This window comes from Lissotriton helveticus, chromosome 2_2 (assembly GCF_964261635.1).
Source record: "Lissotriton helveticus chromosome 2_2, aLisHel1.1, whole genome shotgun sequence".
Classification (NCBI taxonomy): Eukaryota; Metazoa; Chordata; class Amphibia; order Caudata; family Salamandridae; genus Lissotriton; species Lissotriton helveticus.
In genome coordinates, this window is record NC_136060.1 from 407,447,295 (window position 1) to 407,467,317 (window position 20,023).

Sequence of the window (20,023 nt, forward strand, 5' to 3'; positions counted from 1 at the left end):
AGAGTACTTTATGTTGGGAGATTCTTATTGTGGCAGTTGCTGCCTGATAGTTGATGGTTAAGGTGCTTATGAATAAACCTTACACTATGAGCATATTTCTTAATGTGATTATTTATAACTTTTCATTGGCGACGAGGACGGGATGAAAGAAAAGTGGAAGGGCACCTTAACATCAAGCTAAGTGAATTAATTTTGATTGACTGTAATTCTCAGGAAGAGATTCGTCATATTTTCAAGGAGAAGGAAAAAAAAAACGTTTTAGGAATTGTACTTTTAAAGAATTCAGATGTGCGTGTAATTTGATGTCTGTACTTCCCCAGCGGCAGTAGTTCAGGACGGGAAGTTTGGAGTTCCCCAGCGGCTGTAATTCAGTAAAGTTGGTGGATGGGAAGGAATTTAAAGATTAAAATAAATTATTGCATGTGCGAACAGGAGAACTTTAATTGTAATTTATGCTTTCTCCAGCGGCTGAGTTAGAAAATAGAGAAGTAAAGGAAATTAATGTAACTTCTCCAGCGGCAGTTTAAATTTGTTGGTATATTAGAGAAAGTTATAAAAAATATTGCTGAAGATAATATTGTGGAACATAAGTATAACGTGAGAATTGAGTTTACATCGGAAAAGTAAAAGATGACCGTTACTGTTTTGGTTGCCTGGAGAGCTTTTTCCCATTCGATGGTTGGAAATGAATGATGACGTAGAGGTATCAGCGTGAGGGATGAAAAATTGTCTAGCAGACGCGACAAAGAATTTTCAATTCTATTAAGGACACGGAGGCGAGGATTATGCTTCTCTTTACTTTACTGACATAAACAGCAGCCAATAAAAACTTTAAACTGGCATGACCCCGGAAGGACAACCCCCTCCAACAGTCTGCACCAATCAGTATCAAGTCTCTTGTATAAGTGTCCATGCACATAATACGACCTCCTCTTTCTTTGCGAATACATCATCCGTCCAACGTGACCGGAGGCCAACATGGCAACCATCGCATCCAACGTCGAGGAAGTCCTCCTCTGCAGAACTGCAAACAATCCAGATCATAGGCAGGACAACTCAAGTCTGCTTCTGTTGATCACCTGAAACAAGAATATATGTCGTAATGGCCATTCCTTAAACTGGAAATACAAGCAAGCCATCATAAACATTCGGGTGGGTACAGTACATCATATAAACATTCAATAATGCATGACATCACAAGTCTGCAAGCCCGGGTGGGATAATCCTCGCCTCCGTGTCCTTAATAGAATTGAAAATTCTTTGTCGCGTCTGCTAGACAATTTTTCATTCTATGTCAGTCCACGGAGGCTCAGATTATGCTAGTTTAAAGTTTCTCCACCACCACAGAGGCTACATCCACAATAGGCTTATGATAAAATGTCTTGAATGTGGATTCAGAAGACCAATCTGCCGCAGTCATAATATCCTGAAGCCGAGAACCAGCTCCAAATGACTTAGATGCCATAGCACCCCTCACAGAATGAGCCCCAAATTTAGAGGTATCAATACCGGCAAGGTCCAACAACCAGGTAACCCACCTGGCCAGAGTCGCACAGGCGACTGGGCGGAAAGGCTTCTGCAAGGAAATTAACAATTGACCAAAACCAGTCCTAAACTCTCTAGTACAATCCTCATACACCTTCAGACATTGAACAACACACAATTTACTGTGATGAGGAAAAGCCGGATAAGCAATACATTTTGTATGTGTCTTAGTACGTTTAGAAATCGTAAAAGAAACTCCCGAGGGAGTGAATACTCTACCTGCCAAATCCAAGGCGCGAATATCCGATACTCGCCTGCACGAGATCAAACAGAGCAAAAGCGTAAGCTTCGCCGAGAGCTGCTTGCGAGACAGCCCCTTATTAGCCGGCCAGGTTGTCAAAAAACGAAGGACCACAGACACGTCCCAAAGTTCAGTGTATCGTGGCTGAGGAGGATTCACCAGGCGAATCCCCCTAACTACTTTACAAACCAGGGGATGCTCCCCCACCGGCTTGCCCTCAACATGCGGATGTCCCGCCGAAATAGCCGACCTGAAATTATTCACCGATCTGTAAGCCATTCCTGACCGCGCCAATTCAGAGAGAAAGTTCACTATCACAGTGATATCGGATCCCATTGGATCACCCTGTCGTTCAGCACACCAACCGACCCACCGTCTCCAAGCTGACTCATACCGCTTGTGAGTGGAAGGTGCCCATGCTTGAGATAAGAAAAAGAGAGCGTCTTGCGAAACTCCCGGCATTTGCCAACGGCGCCGGAAAGTCTCCATGCCATAAGAGACAACTGCTCCTGAAGTACCAGCGGATGGTAAAGACCCACCGGGTCCGTCAGAAGATCCGGGAACGACGAGATCCGCACCGGCGGTGCACAGGCGAGACTCATCGCTTCTGGGAACCATGCTTGCGCCTTCCAGCACGGGGAGATCAATATCATCTCCGCCTTCTGCCTCCGAACCTGAGCCAGAACCCTCGGGATCATAATAAATGGAGGAAACGCATATAGAATGCCCGTCGTCCATGACTGAAGAAAGGCGTCCGAGCTGATCGCCAACGGATCCGGCCGCCAACTGTAAAACTGGGGCACTTGCCTGTTGAGCCGCGAGGCAAACAGATCCACCACACACGGACCCCATTTGAGATCCAGTGCTCTGAAGATCCGGGGGTGCAACCTCCAATCGCTGGCATCTCTCAAGTATCGAGAGTTCCAATCCGCCGTCACATTGGCGGATCCCGGTATATACTCCGCTGTCACCGAAATTTGATGGGCCAGGCAATAATGCCAAAAGTCCTTGGCTATCTCCGCAAGGAGACGCGACCTGGTGCCTCCCAGGCGATTTATGTAGCGTACCGCGGACACATTGTCCATGCGGAGGAGAATACAACACGAAACTCCCTGAGGGGACAGAGTGCGGATCGCAAAAGAACCCGCCAGGAGTTCCAGACAGTTGATGTGGAGACTCAACTCCTCGCGGGACCACCGGCCCCCGGTCTCCACCGAGCCGCAACGGGCTCCCCAGCCCCACCGGCTGGCATCCGACTCTATCACCACTTCCGGGGTGGCCGCGAAAATGGCTCTGCCGTTCCACGCATCCATATGCTCCAACCACCAGTTTATCTCCGTACGTGCTTCCGCAGAAAGAGAAATCTGTTGGGCATAGGTCAGGCCCTTGCGCAAATGCAAGGCCTTCAAACGCTGCAGGGCCCTGTAATGCAAAGGACCCGGAAAGATCGCTTGGATCGAAGAAGCCAGAAGCCCTACCAGGCGTGCCAACGTCCTCAAGGAGATTGTCGGAGAGGCAAGCGCTCTCCTCAACTCCTTCCTCACCGCCACCCTCTTCTTGAGGGGCAATAGTAATTGAGCTTTCACCGAGTCCACCTGGAAACCCAGGAACTCCATCACCTGAGAAGGCTGCAAGATCGACTTCTGTATGTTCAGGAGAAAACCCAAGTCCTGAAGGAGGTGGATCGTCCACGACAGATGGAGCGACACCACCTCCGGTGACTGACCTAAGATCAAGATGTCGTCGAGGTAAATAATGAGGCGAACACCCCGTTCCCTCAACCTCTGCACGATGGGTTTCATCAGCTTGGTGAAACACCATGGGGCGGACGACAGTCCAAAGGGCATGGCGGAAAATTCGAACCACCGATCGCGCCATTGAAACTGCAGGAACCGCCTGTGTGGAGGGTAGATGGCCACCGCTAAATAGGCGTCCTTTAAATCCAGACGCACCATCCAATCCTGCTCCAATAGTATATCTCTCAGGAGGTGTATCCCCTCCATTTTGAAGTGTCGATAAACGACCCAGCCATTGAACTCCTTGAGATTCAACACCAGCCGATACCCTTGGTCCTTCTTCGGGACCACAAAGACGGTGCTGACGAAGCCTAGTTCGTGTGGGGAGGATTCCACAATCGCCCCCTTCTGGATCAAGGAGCATATCTCTGCGTCGATGAAACTCTGCTCTGTTTGGGAAAAACACAGTGGACCTGGTCTCCGCCGCTGCATCGGGGAGGCATAAAATTCTATGTGGAAACCCTGTACCGTTTGCAACACCCAAGGGTCGTTTGTGAGCTGGCGCCACCTGTGGAGAAAAAGTGACAGTCTGCCCCCCACCATATGCTCTGATGGGCATAGAAGTCGTACCTGAATAGGAGTAGTCTCCTGAGTTCGCCTGTTGTCCACGATAATTTCCTCTTTGCCCCTTGCCACGACCTCCTCTATCACGGGAGGGGTAGAAGTTGGGGCGTCGATTACCTCTGCCTCTCTGCTCTGCTCCACGTGAGGTCTGTGCATAACCTCGGCCGGACCCTCGACCTCTTGGGCGTCCGGCCCTGTCAAAAACACCACCATGGAGAACCCTCTTGATGTTGGATTGGGCCTTGTCCAATGCGGAGAAGGTGGCAACATATTTGCCCATCTCCCTGACAAATTTGTCTCCGAATAGCATACCATTAGCTAGGACACCAGGTTCGGAAGGGGCCATCTCCGCCAGCTGGGAGTCAAGTCTCATAAGAAAAGAGCGCCTCCGCTCTGTAGACACGGCCACATTCGCATTACCTAAAAAGCACATGGCACGCTGTGCCCATTCCAGAACCTCCGACACATCCAGCGGCACATTCCTATCTTTGGCTATCACTGCCGCGTCCAGAATCTTCGTTAGGGGACCGGTGACATCCAACATTTTGTCTTGGACACCTCTCCATGCTCTATCCAGCCCCTTCTTTGGATCCTTCGCAAACTTGCGCATAAACGCCGCCATTGTGGGATCTAAATCCGGTGTGTCAGCCACCTTCCCTGTCAAGGATGGCCTGGGGCATTCGGAACGCAACGTGGCCCTCACTCCATTATCGAAACCCTGACGCAGGTTGTTGCTCACATATTGTGCCACCTCAGGGCACGGTATCCACTCAGTGGACCGAGGATGCACAATATTGTTTGGGTTAAAAAGAAGATTCCTGGGTACCTGACCATCGTCCGCCTTTTGGGTGTGCTTCACCTTTCTAGATCTCTTTCTGGGGGCCACTGATTCCACCTCCGAATCGGAGGAATCCGGCGGAGTCGGGGAAGAATCCCCAGACGTGTCATTCGCCATGGAGCCATGGTCTTTCAGGACATTCCTGGCCATTCGGGCCAACACCTGGGCCGAGGACTGAGAAGAGGTACCGCCCTTCCCGGCAGATTTGAACTTTCTCTTTCCGTAATTTTTAAGGGGTTTAGCAAAAGGCTTAAGAGCCTGGACTAGTGCAGTCTTCACTGACCCTTGGACGTGGGAATCCAGGGCCTCTACCAAATTTTCCTCCAAATGCTCTTCTTGTGGCTCATAGTCTACATACTCATCATATTCAGCCCACTGGTTATCCTCCTCGGCGTAGTACGCCATAGCACTGAAGCAGGGAGGTGTGGAGGAACTTCAAGGGGGGGGAGTAGCCCAGGGGTGCCTCCAACACACACACAACACTGGCAACTAGAAACACTACAGGCAATGAGGCCAAAAATCAGGTGGAAGGAGACCCCTGAAAACACACTAAAAGCTCCCCTAGAGCAGAGCTCTAATACGGATACGCTCCGTTCAGCGTTCTGATGAGGCCAGGACTTGTGCAGTCTACAAACGCGCGCTGCGTGAGGAGCCGGTAATGCGAGGAAAACGAAAGCCGGCTCCTCGCGCATGCGCGTTGCGTGTGGGGCCGGGCTCGACTGCCTCCTGAGCGCGAGCGTCTCGCGTCTGCCTCCTCCTGCTCCACCGCCCCCTACCGAGCGCACAGCATGCCTCGGTTCGCGCGCGGAAGCCCGAGAAACACACGCACGGGCAGAAACAATGAAACGGGCCAAGAAAATAAGGCACAATCACAAAATTTACCAACAAATCAAATCACGAGCGAAGACCCGCTCCGTATCACCACATCACAGGCGCGCGCGCGCGCCGTCAACAATCACCGCCCCAACACACATTACCCCCAAGAATAAAGAAGTAATATAGAAGGGCACTTAACTCGCTGCTGCAGCAGCAAAGAAAGAGGAGGTCGTATTATGTGCATGGACACTTATACAAGAGACTTGATACTGATTGGTGCAGACTGTTGGAGGGGGTTGTCCTTCCGGGGTCATGCCAGTTTAAAGTTTTTATTGGCTGCTGTTTATGTCAGTAAAGTAAAGAGAAGCATAATCTGAGCCTCCGTGGACTGACATAGAATTCGGCGAACGTCTAGCCTGAAACAGCGCGTGATCAGGAGAGGCAAAGGGACGGCGCTTGAGGATACGTCATAACTCTGTGTTGTGGAACTGAGAAACTGCGTGAGATCGTAATCTGTGTAAGACTTTGTTTTCGTAGGATCACATCGAAAAAAAAAATCAGTTTTAAACTGGCGAGTGAAATAAGGAAGTCTTCAGAAGTTATTAACTACGCAAGTAAACAAAAAAAAAAACATTGTAATCGGAAAGAGGTGTTTGAGAGTATGGTGTGTAGGTGTAAAAAGAAAAGTTATTTCTAATTTAAAGTCGTTTTGATGATATGTAAGAAGTGATGATTATAATAATATATTTTAATATTATTTTAATAATTTTGATATAATCAAAATTGTTTGCATATTGTTATACAAAATATATAAAATTATTTAGTTTGTGGAAGGAACATTTTTTTTTAAAAACTTTGTTTATTGGTATTTTTGGAAAGAAAGAGGACACAATACAGGCGTACAACAACAGAAAATAAAAAGAAAACGATACATAGGCTGGTTCATAAAAGTCTGGGGCAGCATAGATAGCAATCAATAGGTACGACAAGGCAGGTTACAAGTGTACATTCAGTTCATGTACGAGGTGAGAGGAGGCGGAATCCGTGCAGCAAAACATGTGCAAATCACTGATAACAATATTTAAGGAGCACTCATCAGGTCAAACAATGGTCATGTAACGAGAGTAGCATTTCACATAAAGCAGGTGCAAAGCAGATGATGGTGAGCTATAACAAGGCGGTGGATAGGGAAGAGGGACATGGGACAGCTTGGGGTGTAACAACCACAATCATGACGTATCCAGCGGAAGTGGGTTCTTGGAGGTAGGTACATGCCATCTAATCATCAGTCCCATCACGGATGGTGTCCCCCACTGCACTGTCTCCCTGGGCTACCTGGGCCTGAAGATAGGCTACTAGAGGACCCCAAGTATCTCTCGGCTTACTGGAAGGCGGGAGCAGTTCAGCAAAGATGGTGTGCTGTTCTTGGCTATATGTCATGTCAGCAAGCCAGTCTTTGAACTTCGGGGCCCTGCCACGGCCCCACCTGCATGCAACACTCCTTTTCGCCAGAAGAAGTGCAATATCTACAAATTTCCTGTGTGACAAAGGGATATGGGGCGTGTGGCCTAAAAGCATCAGTAATGGGTCAGGTGGTATGGTGGTCCCTAACATGGATTCCAGGGCGGTATGCACTTGTTGCCAATAAGAGTACACGGAAGGGCACTCCCAGGCAAGGTGTAGGAAGTCTGCATGTTCCGCGCGACAGCGGTCGCAGCGATCAGTGTCGGACAAGTGGAATCTATATTTTTTCATGGGGGTGTAATACAAGCGGTGTAAAAATTTGTAATGTATTATCTTGAGCCTGCAGCTAGGCGATATTCGAGCCGTAAGGGCACAGCAGTACGACCATTGTTCCTCAGTAAGATCGATTGCCAGTTCAGTAGACCAATGCTGTCTCGCCGAGGCCTTCGGCGGTAGGCCACAAGCCCTCATTTGGCGATACATTCCAGAAACTAAATGCGAGCCATCGCGTGAACTAAGCAAGTGGTGAAGTGGAGGTGTGATGTCTGGTTCTGAAGGGAAGTCAGGGAGTATGGCTCGCATGCCTTGGCGCAATCGCAGGTAGTAAAATACCTCAAGTGGGGTACGGGCGTGCGTGGAGAAAAAAGCGTCTGCTGTTTTAAAACTCCCTTCTGAAAAAAGGTCACCCCAGCAGGTGATCTTCAGCACCATGCAGAGCTTTTGAAACCCTGTCTCGTGGAGGAGTTCAAGTTTGGGGTGGTACGCCAATGGCAGTAGAGGGGAGTAGAGCAATCCGCAGTCCAACTTTCTAGCCAGTCGGCACCATGCATCAATAGTACATGTGACGGATGTATGGGGAGTCGTTATGACCAAGGGCTGGCAATGAATCAAGCCATTCAATGGTAGGGGGCTAGCAATCCAGTCCTCCACCGCCAGTTGAGGCATAAAAGGAGTAGGACGGAGCCAGTGATAGGCATAGTGCGCCTGTGCACAGAGATAATAGGCCTCGAAGTCAGGGAGGTCAAAACCTCCCTTGTCATACGGCAGTATCAGCATGGGCCATTTAAGCCGCGGACCTTTACCTCCCCAAAAAAGGCGGCAGAGTTCCGACCTCAAGGTTTTAAAAGAATAAGCCCCTGGATAAAAGGGGATGTTGAGGAACAAGTAAAGAAAGCGCGGAAGTACCACCGTCTTGATGAGGGACGCTCTTCCCGCCATGGAGAGAGGGAGGGCAATCCAACGGTCTACCAGTGCCGCGAGTTTGGTCACTGCAACACCGTAGTTAGCACGTAGAATCTCATCTTTGTCACGCGAGACCTGAATGCCTAGGTATCTAAGTTCAGTTTTACACCACTCCAGCGGGTAATCTAGGGGAAAGTCTGGCACCGCATCCGTGAGCGGAAAGAATTGGGATTTTGCCCAGTTGATCTGTACCCCAGACATTCTCCCGAAGACAACAAACTCCCGGAGTAGGGGATTTAGATTGTGAACTGGGTCTTTGACGAACAATGTCATATCGTCCGCGTACAGTGATACATCAATTTGACGTAGGAGGCAGCGGATTGCACCCTCACCATGCAGCTGACGAAGCCTGCACGCAAGGGGTTCAATGGCGATCGCAAATAATAAGGGGGACAGTGGGCATCCCTGGCGGGTGCCCCTGGAGATGGTGAGTGACGTGGATAGGTGACCGTTAATCAGGACCCGTGCCGTGGGTTGGGTATATAGTAATTGAACCCAGGATATGAATAGGGTGGGAAATCCCATGCGGGTCAAAACGGTAAACAGGTAGGGCCATTCGACAGAGTCGAATGCTTTAGTGGCGTCCAAGAAGATTGCTGCAACAGGAAGGTCTGGATGAACAGTGTGAAGTAGGGAAAATAGTGTGCGCAAGTTATGGGAGGTGGAGCGGCTAGGGACAAAGCCAGATTGGTCTGGTAGAACTATGCGGGTCATGAGGAGGGATAATCTGGTGGCGAGGACTTTTGCCAAAATTTTCACATCGCAATTTAGGAGCGATAATGGGCGATATGAGTCACAGCTGTTGGGGTTTTTACCGGGTTTCAATAAGGAGGTGATAACGACTTCACGCATGGAGCATGGGAGGATGCCGTTTGTGAGTGATTCCTCAAACACTTCGCGGAGGACTGGGGCCATAATCTCTACGTAAGCTTTATAAAATTCTGCAGGAAGTCCATCCAGTCCGGGCGCCTTCCCGTTCTGGAGTGACATTATTGCATCTCTGACTTCATCAAGCTCAAAAGGGGCGGCCAGAAACTTCCTATCTACATCACTAGGCCAGCACAGGGCCAGGTCACCCAGAAAATCATCATATTGCACATCGGGTGTGGTAACTGTGGTGTAGAGCGTGCGATAATGGGAGACAAAGGTGTCAAGTATTTCATCGGAGTTCCTAACAGTGTGACCTTGGGTAGTGACCACCTCTATAATAGTGTTGTTGTCGCGCTGTTTTCCTGTCAATATAGCGAGCGCCCTGCCAGGCCTATCCCCCTCGCAGTATTTCCTCGCTTGCCAATGCTTACTCCTAAACCTGGCTTCCCTGTTTGCTTCCTCTTCATATTGTGTAAGTTTATCCCTGAATTCAGCGTGTGCGGTAGTGTCCTCACCCTCCACCATCCGAACTTCCAGTGCCCTTAACTCGCCTTCCAGTCTCCGGATCGTGCGCTGGATGTCTCGTAATACCCCAAAGCTTTCAGAGATGCAATGGCCTCTAACGGTTACTTTGAACGCCTCCCAAATAGTTCCTACAGAATCAACTGAGTCTTTATTCCTTGGGAAGAAAGCAGCGATCTCCTCCCCCAGTTCAGCATGGAACACTTCATCTAGCAGGGCCGCTGGTTGCAACCGCCAGTGTGGCCTGGGGTGATCCCATCCAGGCATTAGAAGGGTCATGAGGACCGGGCTATGGTCCGAATACGATCGCGGGAGATGAGTGACATTTGTGACTCCTGTGAGCGTCTCTCTAGTTACCAAAAAATAGTCAAGCCGCGCCCATGTACCTGTCTGTGACGTAAAGTGAGTTCCCTCCATGCGGTCAGGGTGCAGTTGGCGCCAGGCGTCTATCAGGGCACTCTCTAAAATTATGCCCTCCAAAACCTCCCTGGATCTAGGCACTGTGTGGCTCTATCTGCCCTGTCCCACTTGGGCACCAGCGCTATGTTAAAGTCTCCTCCCCAAATTATGTGACGAGAACCTATATCTAGAATTTTACCCCAAAGGGTGGTAAAAAAGAAAGGCAGGTCCTGATTAGGTGCATAACAGTTCACCAGGGTCACAGTGTCCCGGCCAAGCCTCCCCCAGAGCAACACATAGCGGCCGTCCGCATCTGCGAGCGTGCCGCACACCTGAAATGGAACTGTACGTTTGATGAGGATCACAACCCCCCTTGCATACGTGGAGTAAGAGGAGAATGCTCGGGTAGAAGCCCATTTACAGCCAAAAGAAGGGCGTCCCTGTGAGGCTATGTGCGTTTCCTGCAACAGGGCTATTTGCACCCGGTGGCGATCAAGATATGCTATAACATTTCGACATTTCTTGGCGTTATTAAGACCTCGAATGTTCCAAGATAGGCATTTCAATTGCGCATCAGATCCCGACCTAGCCATAATTCTGAAACTGTGGTATATAAATAAATAATACCGGATCTATTTTTGAATGAATGAATGAATAACAGATAGCTCAATAAAATAAGAGTCAAGATTCGAGGTAGTAGGAGTTTCTGCAGGTTTATTACAGCATAAGGACAGGATCAGGACAACCTGCATAGGATGACCCAGCAGCTGCTGGGGCTTGGTCTGGGATGAGCGCGCTAACTTTTAATAACAATACATCAACTTATATACATAGCGCAAACACATAGCATTACATTGCAGTAGGCGTAACAGTGGGTGGAGCAGAAGGCGTGACGCATAGCAGTCGCGAAAGATAACAGTAAAAAGAGGTGTAACTGGGAGTATACTTAGACATGTGATGCAAACGTAACAGAATATGTCATGAATGGGCGGAAACTTTGGAGGGGGCTACCTAAGGAGCCGGGACCTCTAACCTAATGGTGCGCGAAAACTGGCAATGACGTGTTACTAGGAGAAGCTGGGGGCTACGAACTCTGTGCTAGGAGCAGAGACTAGAGTCTGGAGGGTCGGAGCGACATGTACCTAAACCCTATCTGGTATCTGATGTTTAGGGAACATGTTGATATAAACTAGAAGTCATGAGGGGAAAAGCTAACTTGATTCTAAGACTGGACCATGCATTATTCTACATGTAGTGCGTGATGAAGAATATTAAATGACCATTAAATACAGTATTTCTCTAACATGGAGACGAGAAGGCTAGACAATGACGGAAACTATTGATGCAGTTCAGTAGCTCAGGAATGCAGAGAAGGAGGACTGAACTGATAGCTGGAACTATAACATACTTTTGGCAGACTCAGAGGCAGAGCCAGGCTGCACCGGGCACTGCGAGGCAGGAAGTAAGTGAAGGGTCGAGGATACAGGTGGGGGCTGTATCGCTCCTCAGCGAGGCTTTCAGGAGACAGGAGCTGAATCTGATGTCCGGGCCCTTTTGAGGCCTGGAAACGGGGACTTTACAATGGAATAACGTGCACACTGAGAAACGTGGCAACATTACTTTACATAGGCCTGATATTCGTAGTATTCACGAGGACTGGAAACTAACATACTAGAGGTGGACACAACTGGAATTGCGTCAGTAATCGGACATGGGGAATAACATATGCATATTAGTCATGCACACATAACATATGATGGATGAGGCGTAGGGACACAGAACATGGCAAAATTTACTTTTCCACATTCCCTCCTTGTCACTACGTTTCCATCAGGAAACATCAATTTTCATGATACCATCTATCATTTCATACAGTACCATTTGCTCGTCTCGAATTGTCTTGGAACGGGATTTAGAACGGGGCTTGGGACTAGGAGTACAAGAGGTAGCACAAATGCCGCAAATCGCAGGGCCACATTGTATACAGAGGCAGCAGCTAAATATGATTGCTACTGCAATACCTAGAAAGGACAGGACTTTCCATCCCCATGCGGAAATTATATTCCAGAACCAACCGGACCATGTCCAGGTGCCTGGGTCTTGGTGTAACAGATGGGCAATTTTATGGAGTCTGGTTATAGCTGAATAAACAGACGGCGCGTTATTTGGAATGAAAATGCAGCAACTAGATCCGATGACTCTACAGGCCCCGCCCCTATCGGCCAGTATGACGTCAAGGACGAGACGATTTTGCAAAACGACAAATCTCATAGCAGATTGTTCTTCGGTTAGGTTACCTAGAGCAGAGGCAGTCTCATTTACTACAGCTTCAAGGGTTCTTGTTAACCTACGGATCAGTTTACTATTCTGGACAGGTCCTACAAAGAAGAAGAAACCTTTATTGAAATCTGTATATTGTTCTAGAGTAGTTTCAGTATAATCGACAATTGGGGACTCCCTTCTATGTCTAATGTGTACTAGATGTGTGTTTCTATGGTAATCAGATGGGGCTAGGAAAACAGGTGGCAGTAGGAAAGCAATGTAACAGGTTCCCTCCCAATCGAGGGGCAGACGAACATATGCAGTTTGACCACAAATAAAATAAGAATGACGTGAAGCTTTGAAAACAGATTTCCCACTGTCACTATACTGGATAACAGTAGTACATTCACTATGACCTACATGTATGGAACCATAACTACGGACACATAATTCGCCTTTGACTGGTAGTACTGAAATAGCAGGTAAGTCTGGAGTAGTATCAGACTGAACATTCAGGACCATGAAATTCGACGAATAATTACCTAAATTATAAACTTCATTTTCTAGATCTAAACCTGTTCTGTGGGGGAGACCTTGCTTGTCTGGAAAACATGTACTGTTAAGAAAAGACATATCTGTTGCGGATGACGTTAACGTGGACCATGCTCCACAAGAACCATTATGTGAGAATGGATAAGGAAAGAGTGGCAGAACTCCCTTCGGTGTCTGAAAAGGGGGGAGTCGACCACACACCCAACAATTAGTGGCATTGCTGGTCTGGTGTGAATAATGTAACATACGGATAAATGTGTTGTTACGCATAGCGAGGCGGTAAGAATATTCGTGAGGAGGCAGATCACTAAACGTGTGCTCTACTGTAGCATTAGCAGACATATTTACATGAGGAACTGGAAAATACAGATAGAACGCATAGCTGGTGCAGGAAATCAAAATGCTGATGAATAATACGAAACTCAGAAAAATGATACATCTGATTGAATTTTGACTGACTCTCTCACTATGGGGGTCTATTTTATACATGTCAGAAACAATCTAACCGTTTCACCTAGGGGAGGACTTATACAATCAAACTGACTGACTTATTTTACTAGACCTGAGCTTTAACTTATACTCCTGCTGCGGAGTTTTCTCTAACAAGGGAGGGGTTGTAGTAATGTCTTGTGCGGGACAGTCCTTTAAAACAATGTTTTGACAGTCTTTAGAATCTTGGGAATCCTTGGAAATGTTCTTGGAGACGGGTTTCAATCCATTGAAAAGTTTTACATGAGAAAGATGGACCCACCCCTTCCTGCCTTCCAACTTGACGGCAGTACGGGTGGTCAAGAGGACCTGACGTGGCTCCTTCCAACGTGGTTCCAGCGGACTTGATCTGTCAAAATTTCGGACCATCACAAGGGAACCTGGAACGATTTCATGCGGTGCCACCTCGGTATTGTCTGGAAATGCGGCAGCAACCTGTGAACGACATGAGTTGAGGGCAGACATCAAGGAAGCTAGGTAATCTGTCAACATATTACATGAAACATCGGTAATACTTCGGGGTCTAGGAGTACCCCACATGTTAGGGGGGCGGCCGAATACGACCTCATACGGGGACAGACCTGATCTGGAATGTGCAACCATGCGCATATAAAACAAAGCGACTGGCAGAGCTACTAACCAGTCCACACCTTTTTCTTTACAAACTTTGGCAATGCGGATTTTCAGAGTCTGATTATGTCTCTCTACGAGTCCGGCTGCTTCAGGATGGCGTACACAATGGAACTTCCACTGGTACCCTAACAAAAGGGAAACGTGCTTCATGAGTTCAGATGAGAATGGCTGACCGTTATCAGAATATACGACTCTAGGGAGTCCATACCTAGGGAAAAATTCACGAACCAACTGTTTGGCAGTGGTCGCGGCTGTGTAATCTGGGACTGGATATGCTTCTGTCCACCTGGACAAAGCGCATACTACTACAAGGACATACTTGAAACCTCGACATCGCTCCATCTGAATATAATCCATCTGGAGGACCTCAAAAGGGTGGTCAGGGGGCTGGAAACCACCTTGTTCCACCGGGACACTTTTACCTGGGTTAAACTGACAACATATCATACAGGTACGGACTTTCTGCTTGGCTGCAGCTCGTAAATGCTTGTTGAACCAAATGTTCTGGATACTGTCTAACATAGCTTTTTCTCCTAAATGTGCTGGACTATGTGCGGTATTGATAATGACTTGAACCATAGAGTCGGGGAGAAACCACGTGGCTCTACCCTTCGTTAACCATCCTTGATCTGTCTGGACCCCTCCTTGTTCAGACCATTTCTTGATTTCATCGGGAGTAGCATGTAACTGGATATCTATGACATCTTGTGTAGGGTCCTTAACTGTCATGCATGTAATCGGATCTGGAGTATGTGTCTGATTAACTGGAATGTCTGGAGTCTGTGCTGTAAGTTTGGCTGTGTGGTCTGCTAGATCGTTACCTTGGGAAATAATGTCTGTAACTTTCGTATGTGCTTTGCATTTCATGATAGCAATGGATGTCGGTAAATGTATGGCATCTAACAGGGCTTGAATAAGGAGACCATGCTGAATCTTGGTTCCATGAGAAGTCATGAAACCTCTCTCCTGCCAGAGCACTCCGAAGTCGTGTACAACTCCGAATGCGTAACGTGAATCTGTGTAAACATTAACTTTCAGGTTCTTGGCGTGTATACAGGCTTGTGTCAGAGCGACTAGCTCTGCTGCTTGAGCGGACAGGGTGTCAATACGGTGTGTTTCAATAACTTCGGTGTCAGTAGTTACTGCATACGCTGCGACTAGTTCTCCTGTACTGGTTCTCATACATGAACCATCCACATAAAGTGTCAGGTCAGGATCTGGTAACGGACTGTCTGTCAGGTCTTGTCTTGGCTTTGTCGTAATGTTAACTACTTCCATGCAGTCATGGGGGTCAGGATTTGAACTAACTGATGGTAACAGTGTAGCAGGATTCAGGACGTTGCAGCGTCTGATTTCTATGTGTGGCTGGAACAGTGTCAATTCATAACCTGTTAAACGTGCAATTGTCAAGTGCTGAGTTTGTGTTCGGTTTAAAAGAACTTCTACTGAATGTGGGACTTGTACTGTCAGGGAATGCCCTAAAACTATGGAATCACTTTGTCTGATTGCTAGTGCTGTGGCTGCAACTGACTTGAGGCACGCAGCCAACGCCTGGGCGACTGGATCTAGTGTGCTCGAAAAATAAGCACAGGGCTTGTATTGTCCTGCTTGATCTTGTGTGAGAACAGATAATGCTGTACCTTCACGTTCAGTAACGAAAAGTGTAAAAGGCTTACTGTAGTTCGGTGTGGCTAGAACTGGAGCTTGACCTAGGGCTTTCTTTAACTCATTGAAACTAAGTGTATGTTCAGATGTCCAAGGGAGGACAGTCGATACGGCTGCCTCCTGTGTCGTTAACTGTATCAGTGGCTTGGCTAGAAATGCATACTGGGGAATCCATTGCCTACAATAAGAAGTAAGGCCGATAAAAGCACGTACCTCCTTCTGGGTTCTGGGCTGGGGAAGACTCGCTATTAACTGGATACGGTCTGGTGTCAACTGCCTACCCCTCTTGGACAGCAAGTGCCCTAAGTATACCACTTGCTGGACACAGAATTGAAGCTTCGAAGGTGACACCTTGTGCCCCATCTCGGCAAGGAAATACAAAACTGTAAGTGACGCTCGTTCGCAGTCACGTTCGGAACGGGCTGTGATCAGTAGATCATCGACATACTGGAGCAGGGCAGTGTCAGTTGGCATGTGAATGTTGTCTAGTTGTCTCTTAAGTGCTTGACTGTAAATACTAGGGCTTTCTGTGAAACCTTGAGGAGCGCGTGTAAACATATAGCTCCTTCCATTTAAACAAAATCCGAAAAGAAACTGGCTATCTGGATGAATTGGAACACTGAAAAATGCATTCTTGAGGTCAATGACAGTGAAAAACGTGGCTTCGGAATCAATGGCTGTCAATAGGGAGGAGATGTCTGGGACAACTGGGTACTGAGGAATAATACATTTATTAAGCTCTCGTAAATCAATCACTAATCGATATACTGGGGGTGCATTCGGATCAGTACGTTTCATGACTGGAATGATCGGAGAATTGCATACATTGGAGTCAGTTTCTACAACTACTCCTTGAGCCATGAGCTCGTCAATAATTTTGGATAAGGCTGCTACAGCCTCAGGTGGCAATCTGTACTGTCTGGTTCGGGGTAACACTACGCCTGGCTTGAGAGTCACACGATGGGGTGTGATTTGCATGTAACCTACATCAGTTGGACCTTGTGCCCATAAGTGCTGTGGAACATTAGACAATCTGGAATCAAAATCTCGTAATACATAGTGACCCTTGAAGTCACGTAGGAACAGACGTATTCCCTCTGGGGAACAGCAAATAACTGCACCTAACTCTTTCAGTGTCTTAATGCCTAACAGATTTTCTGGACATGACTTAGTAAGTAACAGATCAGTAGTACGGGACAATGGACCTACTTCTAGAGTGACTGGCTTTGATATCTCATTAACTATTGGCTTTCCTGAAAATCCAAGGGAAACATTTCTTGAGCCTGAGAGCGGAGCCCCTGGAACTTCGGCGTGACTAATTGTGGTCCTACTTGCCCCTGTATCGATCAAAAACTTTCTGTCTTTCCCTAATACTTGACTATGAACATAGGGACCTTCTTGATCTACAGGTATCTCGATGAGAGGCAAGCCTACCTCCCTCTCTAGGCTGTTTCATGAATATGGCTGGTACTCTGGATACTCGGACTGTGCATACTGGTACATCTGCGATGTAACGTGCTGTGTTGCAGCGATAGGCTGCGGTACTGTAACTGTCTGCTGTGCATTCTGTGACTGAGGAATCTGTGAAACTTGTTCTTGTCTAGGCGGACGTGGTCTTTCTTTGGTCTTACCAGTAGCTATATTATGTTTCAGAACTGCACACTCGTTTATAAAATGACCTGGCTGTTTACAATAATTGCAGTTCCCTTTAACGGGAGCTGCAGGATGACTGGCTTGATTCGGACCCCTCTTCTGACTGTCTTGAGGAACAGATTGTGCAACTAGTACTTTCATTTTCGTGTCTTTCATACGTTTTCTCTCGTGTTCTTGCTCTTCCCTGATTCTATTCTGGTGATACTGGAGCATCTGGAGCATCTGGGACGGGGTATTTGCTTTCGACTTTCAAAACTCGGTTTTTAATTTGTGGACTCGAATTCTCGACTAATTTGGTAACGAAAAGGTGAGGGTATGACTCACTACTTGTCTTGAGACCACTATTGATACTGAAACATTTTTCAAATCTAGAATAAAAATCACTAATATCTTCATCTTGTTTCTGTTTACAGGCTGAGATTGCATCCCAGTCTTCCTTCCTAGTTGTCAATAATCTGGGTAAAACTTGAATCAGTAATTCTGGTAATTCTTTACATTTATCTCCAAGACCGGTACCTGGTACTCGTGCCTTGTCTTCAGCTTCTAGAACTGCCCAATCTATCTTTTTCTCTCCCACCTCCCATTCTTTTTCCTTTAGCTTTTCATACACCCCTGCGGGTAACAGGACCTTTAACATTTTAATGATATCTGGGTAAGTGTATTCTCCCATACGGAGCATGTCTTTTAATTCTCTATGGAACCCTGCTGGATCTTTGTCATGACAGGGAATTAATTTCTTCATTTCAAGAAGTTCCATCTTTGAAATCGGAGTGTATACAAACACTCGTTGCATTACGCCACCCGCCCCTTGGACTGGGTGGACTTCTCGTAACGGATTCTGTCTGTCTATGTAGAATGATTTACTTTCTGGGGGTGAGACATGAACAAAATGCGGGTTCAGAAACGTTCTATATTTGTGGCGCTGTTCTAGAATGACACTAATTAGATCGGTACCTAGACCTCTCCATCTATACTGGAGTAACTCGTTCAGGATATCATGCAACGGACCTGGATCAGAATGTTGACCCTCATACAGAGTAATGAGGTGCTGGATCATATACATACCCACCAGTCGTTGCTCGGCTGGGGGCAGTTTCAGAAACATGTGTGCCACTATTTCGTCTGGAAAAGTGGTAGAATCAGTAATCCATCGGACTGCTGATCGGGCTAGTTCTTGTTCATGCATGGTACTTAACTCACTATAACCGATTCGTGATTTCAGGATGTGATCGGTAACTTGAAATACTTGTTCTAGGGAACCTTGTTCTGGCGCTGAATGATGAAAAATAGACTTGGGTTCTAGGCGTAAATGGCGATCTGGAAATCTGGATTTTCCTACATACGCTATTCTGACGGGATTCTCGTCTTCCTCTTCAGGATCAGAGATACTTTCTTTCTCGCTTACTTGTGCTGCTTTACGCTGGTCGTGTAACCTTATTATTTCTTTACGAATTTTCTTGTACATACTCTCCATAGCACTCCATAGCACTAATGGTCTTGTGCTTACCCTCGGCTATATTATCACTCCACCTTGTCAGGATTCTCATCTCGGCGGAATCTTTAGACGGGTAATCTTGTTCTCTTATTAGACAATTGATCAGGAACTTTAATATCATGAGCTGGATCTCGACTTTCCTTTGAGACATAATCTCGCCAATACTTTCTGGATCATCCCCTGTACGGATGAAACGATATATTCTGTCTAGATCTTCTTTCATATTCGGCAAGGTGACTAGATACTCGGTCACTCTCCTTACACGTAAGGAATATAAAACCATATTATATTCGCCTGGAACTGGATCATAGACACATTCGGTAAGGGTTTGCCTGATCTCTGTAACAGACTGATGTTTGGGCGTGCGCTGTAACGCTTGAGCATGTAATTCTAACTGTTTGGTATACTCTACCCATAAATCTAGATACATTATGGCGCTTATGCCATGTTTCTGATACATAAAGTGACCTGGACTGTCCCTAGGCGGGACAGGAACCGCTTCCTCTAACAGACCCTTTCTAGTTTTTATCTGACGTAACTTGGAAAATATAGGCATGACTGAACTGTAATCTGGACACAATACAATACACAATGAAAACACAAAATCACATCACACTCATACCACAACATTAAAATACATAAAGAACATTATAAATAACAGTTCGAACAGAATATTACCTGAAATACTGAGAACAGAAACAGAACAGAATTTCTCGAGAACGGAACAGACTAGAATTACTGGATGCACTGCTGTAACAGTACGGAACATACCGGTCCCATAAAGGGACGCATCAAGACCCGTATCCACCTAGGTGAACACTTCGTTTGTGAGTCTGGGCACCACCAACCCACGGACCAGGAGTCAATTTAGATTGGTCCTGTCTAGATACTACCCCAGCAATGGTACTCACCGGGCAGCACGGAACGGAAGGCCTCGGACTGGACTGGACGACGGACGACGAACTTCGGACTTCAGT